Raw genomic sequence first — 11482 nt, 5'->3', positions numbered from 1 at the left:
ATGTAAAATCATCACTAAGCAAGTGCATTTACATCCTAAGACATGGGACAAACACCTAGATGCAGCACTTTGGGCCTACAAAACATCCTTTAAAACATCCTTGGGGTATACACCTTTTCACTTGGTTTACGGGCAAGAGGCACTATTGCCTATAGAAGTGGAGCTAGCGAGCCTCCGAGTTCTAAAAGCACATCAAGAGGATAGTCAAGAGAAGCAGGTGGAAGGAAGAATCATCGATTTGGAGAGGTTAGGGCTAGATCGAGAGTCAGCAGTGAAGTACTATGCAGCCCAGGCAGAGAAGAAACGAAAGAAGTTCAATCGCAACCTTGTCAAGAAAGGTATCAAGGAAGGTTCTTTAGTGCTCAGATACGACAATCGCTTTGATCGCAGGAAGGATGGTAAGTTCTCGCAGGAAGGATACGACAATCGCTTTGATCGCAGGAAGGAAGGAAGGATGGTAAGGTACATCTGACCCCGGTAAATGGTTGGCGATTGAAGGCCTACCAATGTCGTCTTTCACAGCCATATGCTAGTGAAATCAATGCTAAGGATGGTTCAGAGGAGAGCTCATCATATTTGAGCTCCAACTAAGGTAACAATCATGTACATAGTCGTTTCAAAAAAAAAAAGAAAGAGAGAAGAAAAAAAGAGAATGCTACCAGTGAAAGCGGATATTGACAATGGATGGGGTATGGCTTTCAAGGGTCTAGGAGACAAGTTGTTAGTCATGGATGGATACAATTATTCATCAGAAAGGACTAAACAGGGTGCATCAGCCAAGAAAGCAATGACATGGCAAATTCAATTGGTACTAGGTGGGTAAGTATTCAAGAGAACCCTATTGTAGCACAACCTACAGCTAGAGGCATCAAATACCTCTAGCTTAAGGGAGAGGGCTATATGATGCATGGTTTTTAGGACCCCTTCTGAAGATGCAATAAAGGCACAGTCAGTTGTTGGGGAGATGAGGATACTCTAGTCCAAGGGATCTCGAAAGAGAAGAAAAATCTACTTCACAAGCACCAAAGAGTAAAAAGTGCCATGGACAGAAGATACGTGGGAACGAGCTCTTATGCATGCCTACAACCTATATCTTACAGAATAGCCCATTCTAGGTGTGAATTTCTAGTGAAATTTACACGAGGATGTTCGTGTGGACTCACAGCACAGCATACTCCGTTTTCACTTTTTTACCGACAGTAAATATTTTTTACCACAGTAAATATTTTTTACCTACAGTAAATATTTTTCACCTACATGGTAAATACAAATCACTTTTTACCTACAGTAACTTTTTTTACCCATGGTAAATATTTTTTACTGCACCATAGGTATTTGGTAGGTAACAGTTCACTATTAGTAGAAGCAGTGATTGGGCATCAACAATGCAGTTACAGGAGGAGAAAAGGGGAAAATCTTATGGTAAAGGTGAGTCAACAGGGATAAAGACTTTTGAGTTGAAAAGAGACATGCTGATTTTTTCAAAGAACACATGTCAAAAGAAGCCATGGTTGAGGATTTTTTGAGAATTTGATATTCAGGAGGACCCAGCAGGTCCCCCCCTGACATGTGCAGAACCTCCAGTTTCAACAGCCACCTCACCTGCTCTTAAATGCTGGTCAAGGCCTTATCCCCATGTGTCACAATGAGAAAAATCAGCATTTACCCTCTCCTCTCACATCACTCTAGAGAATATCTTGATGGTGACATATCAGGTGACCTCAATCTGTTGACCACCCTAAGCAAAAAGTAACCCCAATCAGCGGATTTAAGCATGTTTATCCCTAATCCTAAACCCTCTCAGAAACCTATATAAGGAGGCCTTCTCTCACTCAAAAAACAACACTTCACCCACTTCACCAAGCAATGAAGCTATGACGACATTGCTCAGATGCCGTTGTATTGTTAAGCCGATGTCTTGGGTATATATATGCTACACAAGGTCCCTAAGCTTCGTTTCTATGTGTTTTGCCATATGTTTTGATGCCATCATAATGCCAGAAGTCTCACTTGCCTATGTGCACTATGTGTGAGGTCCCTAAACCTCTTAATTTAGGGTGGTGCCCCCTTTGTTTTGTTCTTTGCTTGTTTGCATGAGGCGTGGTTTGTGGAGTGTGCACGAGTACAGAGGCCACCCGATTGCACTGCTCTTTTTCCCGCTATTATGTGGGTGTTTCAAAACACTTCATAAAAGAGATAGATACCCAAGAAAATGGTGGTGTTGAGAAACACCTTTTAGAATTTTTATTTTTATGTGGGTGTTTAAAAATACTTCATAAAATCATACATAAGCTAGGGAAATAAAACAATGAGCAATAATGCTATTCAATTTCTCCTATTAAGCTAGCCTGTGCCTTCTCCATGACATTTGATGGGATCTTGATTGTTTCCGCAATTCTTCCACCCTTTGGAGTCCATGACCATACAATTGTATCAACACACTCCCAGCACTTTGGGTCAGCAAGATTGCAGCACCAACTCTTTTTCCAACAATCCTCATATTGTTCTTGGATTGTGGGATTTCGTTTTTGATGTTTTGGTGCCCAATACTGAATCAGAACTTTCTTGTAGTTAGGAGATGATTTTTCTACATCAATGTTTGACTCTGCCACTCCTAGCCATATCGGATATTCAGGATCTGCGGGTCTCACAAGAACAAGATCCCCTTTTCTTACATCAATTTGAGGCCTAAAGGCCTCTTGTGGCCTTGCACTTTGAGGACCAACATAGTGATCATTCAATTCTTCATATTCTTGAAACTCATCTCTGTCTTCCTCTATCTCTTGCATTCTATGACTCCCTATAGTCTTTGGCCAAAATGTTGTATATTCACCAATGTGTTTATTGGTTGGTTGTTCAAGCTCATTGATTATGTTTTGCCAATAAGTGATAACAGGCTCCATGTATTTTGTGGAGTCATGGTCCTTTCCCTTTAATAGAGAACATCTTTTCCAAAACTCAAGACATGACTTAATCCCTTGAATAACAAGCGGACTATCTCTCACATAGTCTGCTATAGGTACCACATCTGGACAGCCTGTTGGTAATTTTGGTTTCCCCGGGTCATCTTTTTTCCACAACTCAATTCCCGACTCCTTTGGCATCCAATCGGGTGATTTGGGATGAAGTTTGTACTGCATTACTAGGACTTCACCTTGCATATAGAAACGAAATTGAAGTGGCTTAGAGTGTCCAACTAGAGCATCTTGTCTGCCACACATGTACCCTTGCACAAAGGATTTAAAGTCGAGAACTTGTATCATCAAGAATAGTGTTGGAGGTGAGCTTTCACATTTTTTAAAATGCTCCATCAAATGTGAAAAAGTGAATGTCATTCCTGTTCGCAATCTTTCTGAGAACCTACTAAACATTGCATCTATGTCCTCATGTGTATGACCCACCATTAAGAATCCCAAATGCACGGTTTTGAAAACTCCTTTTGCTACTAACAAGGATAAGTATACAAACAAATATCGATTTTTATTCTCTCCTGCACAATTATCTAGCTGTAGCAAAAGATTCTCAAGCAATTTTTGAAATACAGGAGTGGATATGGTATCCACAACTCATTGAGAGGAAGTTGATTGTATGTGTACAATCTCTTCATTACATCCCTGGATGGCCAACGGTGGTGTCATTGTTGATGCATTCCTCTCACGCTCCTGCTTCATTTTGTTTTGGAGGTCTAGAGCTCTCCTTGAGTTCAATGCATTGAATAACGTTACATTGCTACATGGCATACCGTCATGGCATAAATCTCCTTGTCCATGGTTTTCTGTTCTTTCCAGATTCTATAAGCATAATGCAAGGGAACCAATTGTAGCATTGCGATCTGAAGGCCATAGACCATTAAGTGAGAAGTGACCATAAATTCCATGACCATGTCCATGTGTTATCATACCTATTAATGATACTTGCAATTGATATGCATTCGCATAATCTTTTGAGTTCACACGCAACCTATGTATTGTTGTCTTTTTTTTATCCATTTTATCATGTATAATGCATAAATACTTATCCTTTTGCAAGTGGGAGAACTTATGCCAGGTGTATTACACATTCCTACAACTTTGTTGTTGCAACATGTGAATTCAAAGTTCATCCTTCAAACGTGCAATCATCTCTTCATCCTTTGTTGACTTTAGTTGAGACTTTTTCCGACTACACACAACACATTTGGAGAACTCACTTGTTTTTGACAATGTCACATTAGCAAACTCTGTATTCCAAATCCTATTGAATGTCGTGCTAGACATTGGCTTGAGACTCATACTGTCAAGTGTTTTATTGACATCATGTAAAATGTCTACTTGCTTGTACGTGTTTGGTATTGCAAGCAAAGTTTCCCTAGTACCATCTTCCATGGTTCTACTCTTATGTGGCATTCTCTCCGAGTTTTCATCAGCAAAAGAGCGCATCAATGCCCTTCCCATTTCTGTATGGTCTCTTCCTTTTCTCATGACACCATCATTACCATGCACTGAGCATCTAACCCCATTCTCAAAATGTTCACGATAACGATAAAATGAAGTTTTTGGAATGCCATGAATTTCATACCAAGCTCTACTGTAAACCTCACTACCATTAAAAGAAACACATAGCATGTCTTTGTAGTTTTTTTGTTCTCACGCCATGCAGTCAACATTGTATCATACACATAGTTTGTTCTATTTTGCAAACTCTGTCCCCAAAATTCATTGCGCATAGCCATGACCTTATCTCGATTGGCATATTGACAACACCTTTTGGAACAACAATCTATGGTTGAAACAAGCTGGACAGATGCTAGAGATGCTTGATTGGATCTCTTAGAAGCTTTCACTGACATTTTTGGCTTCCTATTTACAAAGCTATATTTCCGCTTTTTTGAAATAGGCTCTACCAAATAAGCTGATTCAATGCATGTGTCTTGTAACGCATGCATAGCATGTAGATCCTCATAGCATAACAATTCTTTTCCATCCATAGTTGTCACTCTCTTGATAGGCCAACAAACTAGATTAATGATGCATACACTAGCTTCTGCAGAAATAGTAGCCTCATCTACATAGGATGTTTTGATACCAATACCAATGTTATCTTCACCTAGCTCACCAAAGTTTACAGAGTCAAACGGACACACGTACATGACAACCCCTTCGACTACTACATGTGTTTTGCTTTCATCCCAAAGTTGAACCCTCTTATCCTTCCAAACCTCTCTGTAGCTCATTCCATTACATTGTGCATCCAATGCTCCTTTTGCTTTGTCAGCCTCATGCATAGAAACCCCTTTGCACTGCATCTCATTTATATGTTGCAAAAACCCACTAGTCCATTTCACAATACTATGAAAAGCATCTCCCACTGTCAATGCATCCATTGTTGGAAAAGGGATGAGTGATTTCTTTTCAAAACACAAATCAACTGACACCGATACATTGCCTTCCCCAATAAGCATGCCAGAACAATATGCACTTGGATTTATTTCAAATACAGTCCCAATGGCAACCTTTTGTGTCGCTACAAACATGCACACTCTATCACCATGATTGAAATTAGCCATACCTGCAAGAAGATTGCAAGAATAATTGTTAAACAAACCGCTTGCAGAGTATATTGATTTACATAGCATAAAGCATAACAAGTATGTATGTGGGTGTTTCATGAGAAGCACCATGTGGCCTGAAGGTCATAGGGTTCCCTCTATGCTACTAAGAATCTCTTTGTGCTCTATGCTCTATCGTCTATGCTCTATGATCTATATTGAATTCCTATGGCCCCTAGACCACAAGGTGCCCTCATTGTTTCCAAAAAACCCTCATTGTTTTGCTATGGCCCAAGGGCCATAGCTCTCTATGCCGGTATAAAGCATATTTGCTCTATATTAACTCCTTAAGGCCTGAAGGCCATAGGGTTGTCCTCAAGATCACCTCACGGAGTTTCATGTCAAGTATATATACATCCTATGGCACCCCATGACCCTAGGGCCATAAGATCTCCAAATGAAACATACGACAATGTATGGCCCTTGAGCTTATATATTGCAACCCCATGACCCTAGGGCCATAGGATCGGCATATGAAACATACGACAATGTATGGCCCTTGAGCTTATACATTGCAACCCCATGACCCTAGGGCTATAGGATTTTCAAATGGAACATAGGGCAACGTATGGCCCTTGAGATTATACATTGACACCCTATGGCCCTAGGGACACAAGACTTAAAAACATACAAAAAGACAACCTATGGCCCTAAGCCCAAGGGTGTGAGCATTGAAACCCTATGGCTCTAGGGCCACAAGACTTCAAAACATACAAAAAGACAACCTATGGCCCTAAGCCCAAGGGTGTGAGCATTGACACCCTAGGGCCCTAGGGCCACAAGACTTCAAAACATACAAAAACACAACCTATGGCCACGATGTCAAAGGTGGCCAAGATATCAATGCAGCCCCATGGCCCTAGGGCCATAGGATCTCTATATGGAACATGTGGCACCCTATGGCCCTTGAGCTTATACATTGCCACCCCATGACCCTAGGGCCATAGGATTTCCAAATGGAACATAGGCAATGTATGGCTCTTGAGCTTATACATTGCCACCCTATGGCCCTAAGGCCACAAGATCTCACAGCATACAATAAGAGAACCTAAGGCCCCTAAGCTCAAGGATGTGGGTTCAAGGGTGGCCAAGATATCAATGCAGCCCCATGGCCCTAGGGCCATAGGATCTCTATATGGGACATGTGGCACCCCATGACCCTAGGGCCATAGGATTTCCAAATGGAACATAGGCAATGTATGGCCTTTGAGCTTATACATTGCCACCCCATTACCCTAGGGCCATAGGATTTTCGAATGGAACATAGGCAATGTATGGCCATTGAGCTTATACATTGCCACCCCATGGCCCTAGGGCCGTAGAATCTCCATATGGGACACGTGGCACCCTATGGCCCTTGAGCTTACATATTGCCACCCCATGACCCTAGGGCCATAGGATCTCCAACTACAAAGTAGGGCAACGTATGGCTCTTGAGCTTATACATTGTCGTGGACCTAGGGACATAGGATCTCCAACTGGAACATAGGGCTATGTATTGGAGCTTCTCTATTGTCGCCCCTAAACCCTAGGGCCATAGTATTTCCAAATGGAATATAGGGCAACTTATGGCTCTTGAGCTTATACATTGCCACCCTATGGCCCTAGGTCCACAAGCTTTCACATTGCCACCGTAGGGCCACAAGGATCTCACAAGATAGAAGAAGAAAACCCTAGAACATAGTATTTTCAAATGGAACTGAGTGCACGCTTTGATCCTTGACCTCCAACATTGCCGTCCTATGGTGTGAGCCCAGGGGTGGCTGAGGTGTCTTCATAATAATTTCGGCCATTCAAGGGATATCCACAAGTGGCATAAATTTAAAAAATAATTTAAAAATAAATTTAAAAAAAAATTAAAATTTTTTACGCTACGACAAACTTTGTCATAATGGGTTTTCAAATACACTTATTGATATCGGACAAAAAAATAGCGCACAATTTTCGGGATAATTTTTTTAAAATTTAGCTATTTTGAGTGATTCTGAAGTCAAATTTTGCTTCATGGGTGTCGTTCCACTCGTACTACAAAGATATGGACATTGACAAAGCCTTGCACCAACTCTTTTTTTTCCATACTCTTTTTTTTTTTTTGAAAAGCTCTTTCAATTTCGGAGCCGACGAGCTATGTCTCATTTTCGCACAAAGCTTAGAACTCTAGTAATCTCGACTGCAAACCCGTGAGAACAACCCCTACATTCAAAATTCGAATTTTGAATTTCTAACCTAACCTTACTAACCTTATCTCTCTCTACCAAAATTTTTTCCATGTTGTCGCTCTCTTTCTCTCTCTCGTTTCTTGCTCGAAACCTGCATAGAGCTTGTCTTTCTCTATCTCTCTCTCCCTCTCTCCCTACGCATACAGTTCTACGCCATCGTTGCGACGCGCACACAGATCTACGCAAAGCCATCGCCACAACCTTCAATAGAAGGACTGCTGTCACGACCTCCCAAACACAGATCTGTTACCATCATCGTCGCGGCCTCAACACACCTAAGTTACTGCTTGCTACTGTTGCAGCCGGTTTTCATCAAACACGGATTTACTCAGAGGTAACCTGTAGAAACCGTAATCTTTTTGCTTAATTCGGTTTTGACTGTTCTTAATCTAATTACGTTTTAGCTAAGTTGTGAATCACCTCTCTCTAGAACAATAAACAAAAATCAATAATTACATCTCTAAAACTGTAAAACTGTAGACTGTAGAACTATAAAACAAAAAAATCTCTAATTAGATATCTAAAACTGTAATACAGAATACTCTAATTAGAGACCTAAAAATATAAAACAGAAGACACTAATTAGGGACCTAAATTTGTAAAACGAAAAACTCTTATTAGGGACCTAAATCTGTAAAACAGAAAACTCCTCATAAGTGACCTAATACTGTAAAATTGTAAAACTCTAACTGCAAAAATCTCTAATTACAACAAAAAATTATAAACCTGCAAATGCAAAAGACAATAACTACAGAAAATGCTGAAACTATGGATACCTGTAATTGGGTTGTGGGGAGTTGGGCACACGTTGTAAGAGGACGAGTAGAGCACGATGTTGTATGAGGATGGATTAGGGTTCAGTTGCAGGAGGATGGGAAAAAAAAAGAGGCAAGAAGGTGGGAAAGAAAGTGTACACTATATGTGCTTGTAAGATATGGTGTAATATAGTTTCTTTAAATTCATTTGTAGTCACTAAAATAAAACTAGACATTGAATCTTTAGAAGGGCAGACAGGGTGTGGCTACATAGGGTTTCACCTCATACTAAAGAGTAACATATGGCCCTAAGGCACCCTATGACCATAAGGCCATAGGGTGGTCTCACATCGTACTATAGGGTGACCAATGTCCCATCTGGCCATAGGGTGCCAATGTACAATCTCAAGGGTCATAGGGTTCCCTATGTTCCTATTGAAGATCCTATGGCCATAGGGCCATAGGATCTCCAAAACATATATATGGCACTATGGCCATAGGATCACATGGTGCTCTATGTCCGATCTAAAGACCTTGTGGCCCAAGGGCCTTAGGGTGGCAATGTACAATCTCAAGGGCCATAGGGTTCCCTATGTTCCTTTTGGAGATAGGGTGGCACTAGGGCCATAGAATCTCCAAAAGTAACATAAAGAACCTAGGGCCATAGGATCAAAGGGTGACCTATTAGAGACCTTGTGGCCCAAGGGCCATAGTGTGGGAATGTACAATCTCAAGGGCCATAGGGTTCCCTATGTTCCTTTTGGAGATCCTATGGTCCTTGAGCCATAGGATCTCCAAAAGGAACATATGGCCCTACGGACATAGGATTACAGGGTTCCCTATGTTCCTTTTGGAGATCCTATGGTCCTCAGGCCATAGGATCTCCAAAAGGAACATAGGGCCCTACGGACATAGGATCGAAGGGTGCCCTATGTCCCATCAAGAGACACTGTGGCCCAAGGGCCATAGGATGGCAATGTACAATCTCAAGGGCCATATGGTTCCCTATGTTCCTTCTGAAGATCCTATGGCCCTAGCGCCATAAAATCTCCAAAAGGAACATAAGGAACCTATGGCCATAGGATCAAAAGGTGCCCTATGTTCCATCTTGAGACCTTGTGGCCCAAGGGCCATAGGGTGTATTTGTACAATCTCAAGGGCCATAGGGTTCCATATGTTTTTTTTGGAGATCCTATGGCCCTATATCCATAGGATCACAGGGTGCCCTACGTCCCATCTAGAGACCTTGTGGCCCAAGGGCCATAGGGTGACAACCTACAATCTGAAGGGACATAGGATTCCCTATGTTCCCTAGGGTCACAAGGTGCCCTACGTTCCATCTGAAGACCCTATGGCCCAAGTGCCATAGGGTGGCAATGTACAATCGCAAGGGCCATATGATTCCCTATGTTCCTTTTGGAGATCCTATGGCCCTAGAGCCCTAGGTACATGGGGCTGCCATGGTGCCCGTTAATATGCACCATGGTGTACCCTATGTACGTAGGCCACCCTCGGGCCCTTGGATGCCCTCTGTCCCATCTAAAGACCTTGTGGTCTAGGGGCCATAGGGTGAAAATCTACAATCTCAAGGGCCATAGGATTCCCTATGTTCCCTAGGGTCACAAGGTGCCCTACTTTCCATCTGAAACAATGAGGGCACCTTGTGGCCTTCGGGCCATAGGATCTCTATGTAGAGCATAGAGCAAAAAGCATAGAGAGCTTCTTACTACCATAGAGGGAACCCTATGGCCTTCAGGCCACAGGGTGTCAATATAGAGATAACAGAGGTTCTTACTAGCATAGAGGGGACCCTATGGCCTTCAGCCCACAAGGTCTCCTCAATATAGAGAGAATAGTGTTTTTTACTGGCATAGAGAGCACCCTATGGACCTGGGTCCATAGGTTTCCAAAAAACTATCATGAATGGTTTCTTTAAGATGTGTAGAGCATAGAGAGGTTCTTACAAGAATACAGGGAACTCTATGGCTTAAAGGCCACAGGCTCCCAATATGGAGCATAGATCGGTTCTTACTAGCATAGAGAGACCAAATAGTGCTTTATACATGGGGCCTTAAGGTGTCAAAACAATGAGGGTTTTTTCAAAACAATGAGGGCACCTTGTGGCCTTGGGGCCATAGGATGTCAATTTAGAGCATAGAGCATAGAGCATAGAGAGCTTCTTACTACCATAGAGGGAAGCCTATGGCCTTCATGCTGGCATAGGGTCTCAATATAGAGAAAACAGAGGTTCTAGCATAGAGGGGACCCTATGGCCTTCAACCCACAAGGTCTCATCAATATAGAGCAATAGTGTTTTTTACTGGCATATAGAGCACCCTATGGCCGTGGGTCCATAGGTTGCCAAAAAAACCCTCATGAAGGGTCTCTTTAAAACATACAAGGCACCTTGTGCCCTTAGGGTCATAAGATGTGTAGAGCATAGAGAGGTTCTTACTAGCATACATAGAACCCTATGGCCTGAATGCCATAGGGTCCCAATATAGAGCATAGATCGGTTCTTGCTAGCATAGAGAGACCAAATAGTGCTTTATACTTGGGAGCATAATGTGCCAAAACAATGAGGGTTTTTAAAAAACTATGAGGGCACCTTGTGGCCTTGGAGCCATAGGATTTCAATATAGAGCATAGAGCATAGAGAGCTTCTTACTATCATAGAGGGAACCCTATGGCCTTCAGGCCACAGGGGGACAACGTAGAGAAAACAGAGGTTCTTACTAGCATAGAGGGGACCCTATGGCCTTCAGCCCACAAGGTCTCCTCAATGGCATAGAGAGAATACTATGGCCCTGGGTCCATAGGTTGCCAAAAAACCCTCATGAAGGGTTTCTTCAAAACATATAGGATGTGTAGAACATAGAGAGTTACTTACTAGCATAGGGGGGACCCTATGGCCTTCAGGC

Source organism: Adiantum capillus-veneris, chromosome 8 (genome assembly GCF_014529385.1).
Source record: "Adiantum capillus-veneris isolate H3 chromosome 8, ASM1452938v2, whole genome shotgun sequence".
Lineage (NCBI taxonomy): Eukaryota > Viridiplantae > Streptophyta > Polypodiopsida > Polypodiales > Pteridaceae > Adiantum > Adiantum capillus-veneris.
The sequence above is the reverse complement of the archived record's forward strand: the minus strand, read 5'-3'. Positions refer to the sequence as shown.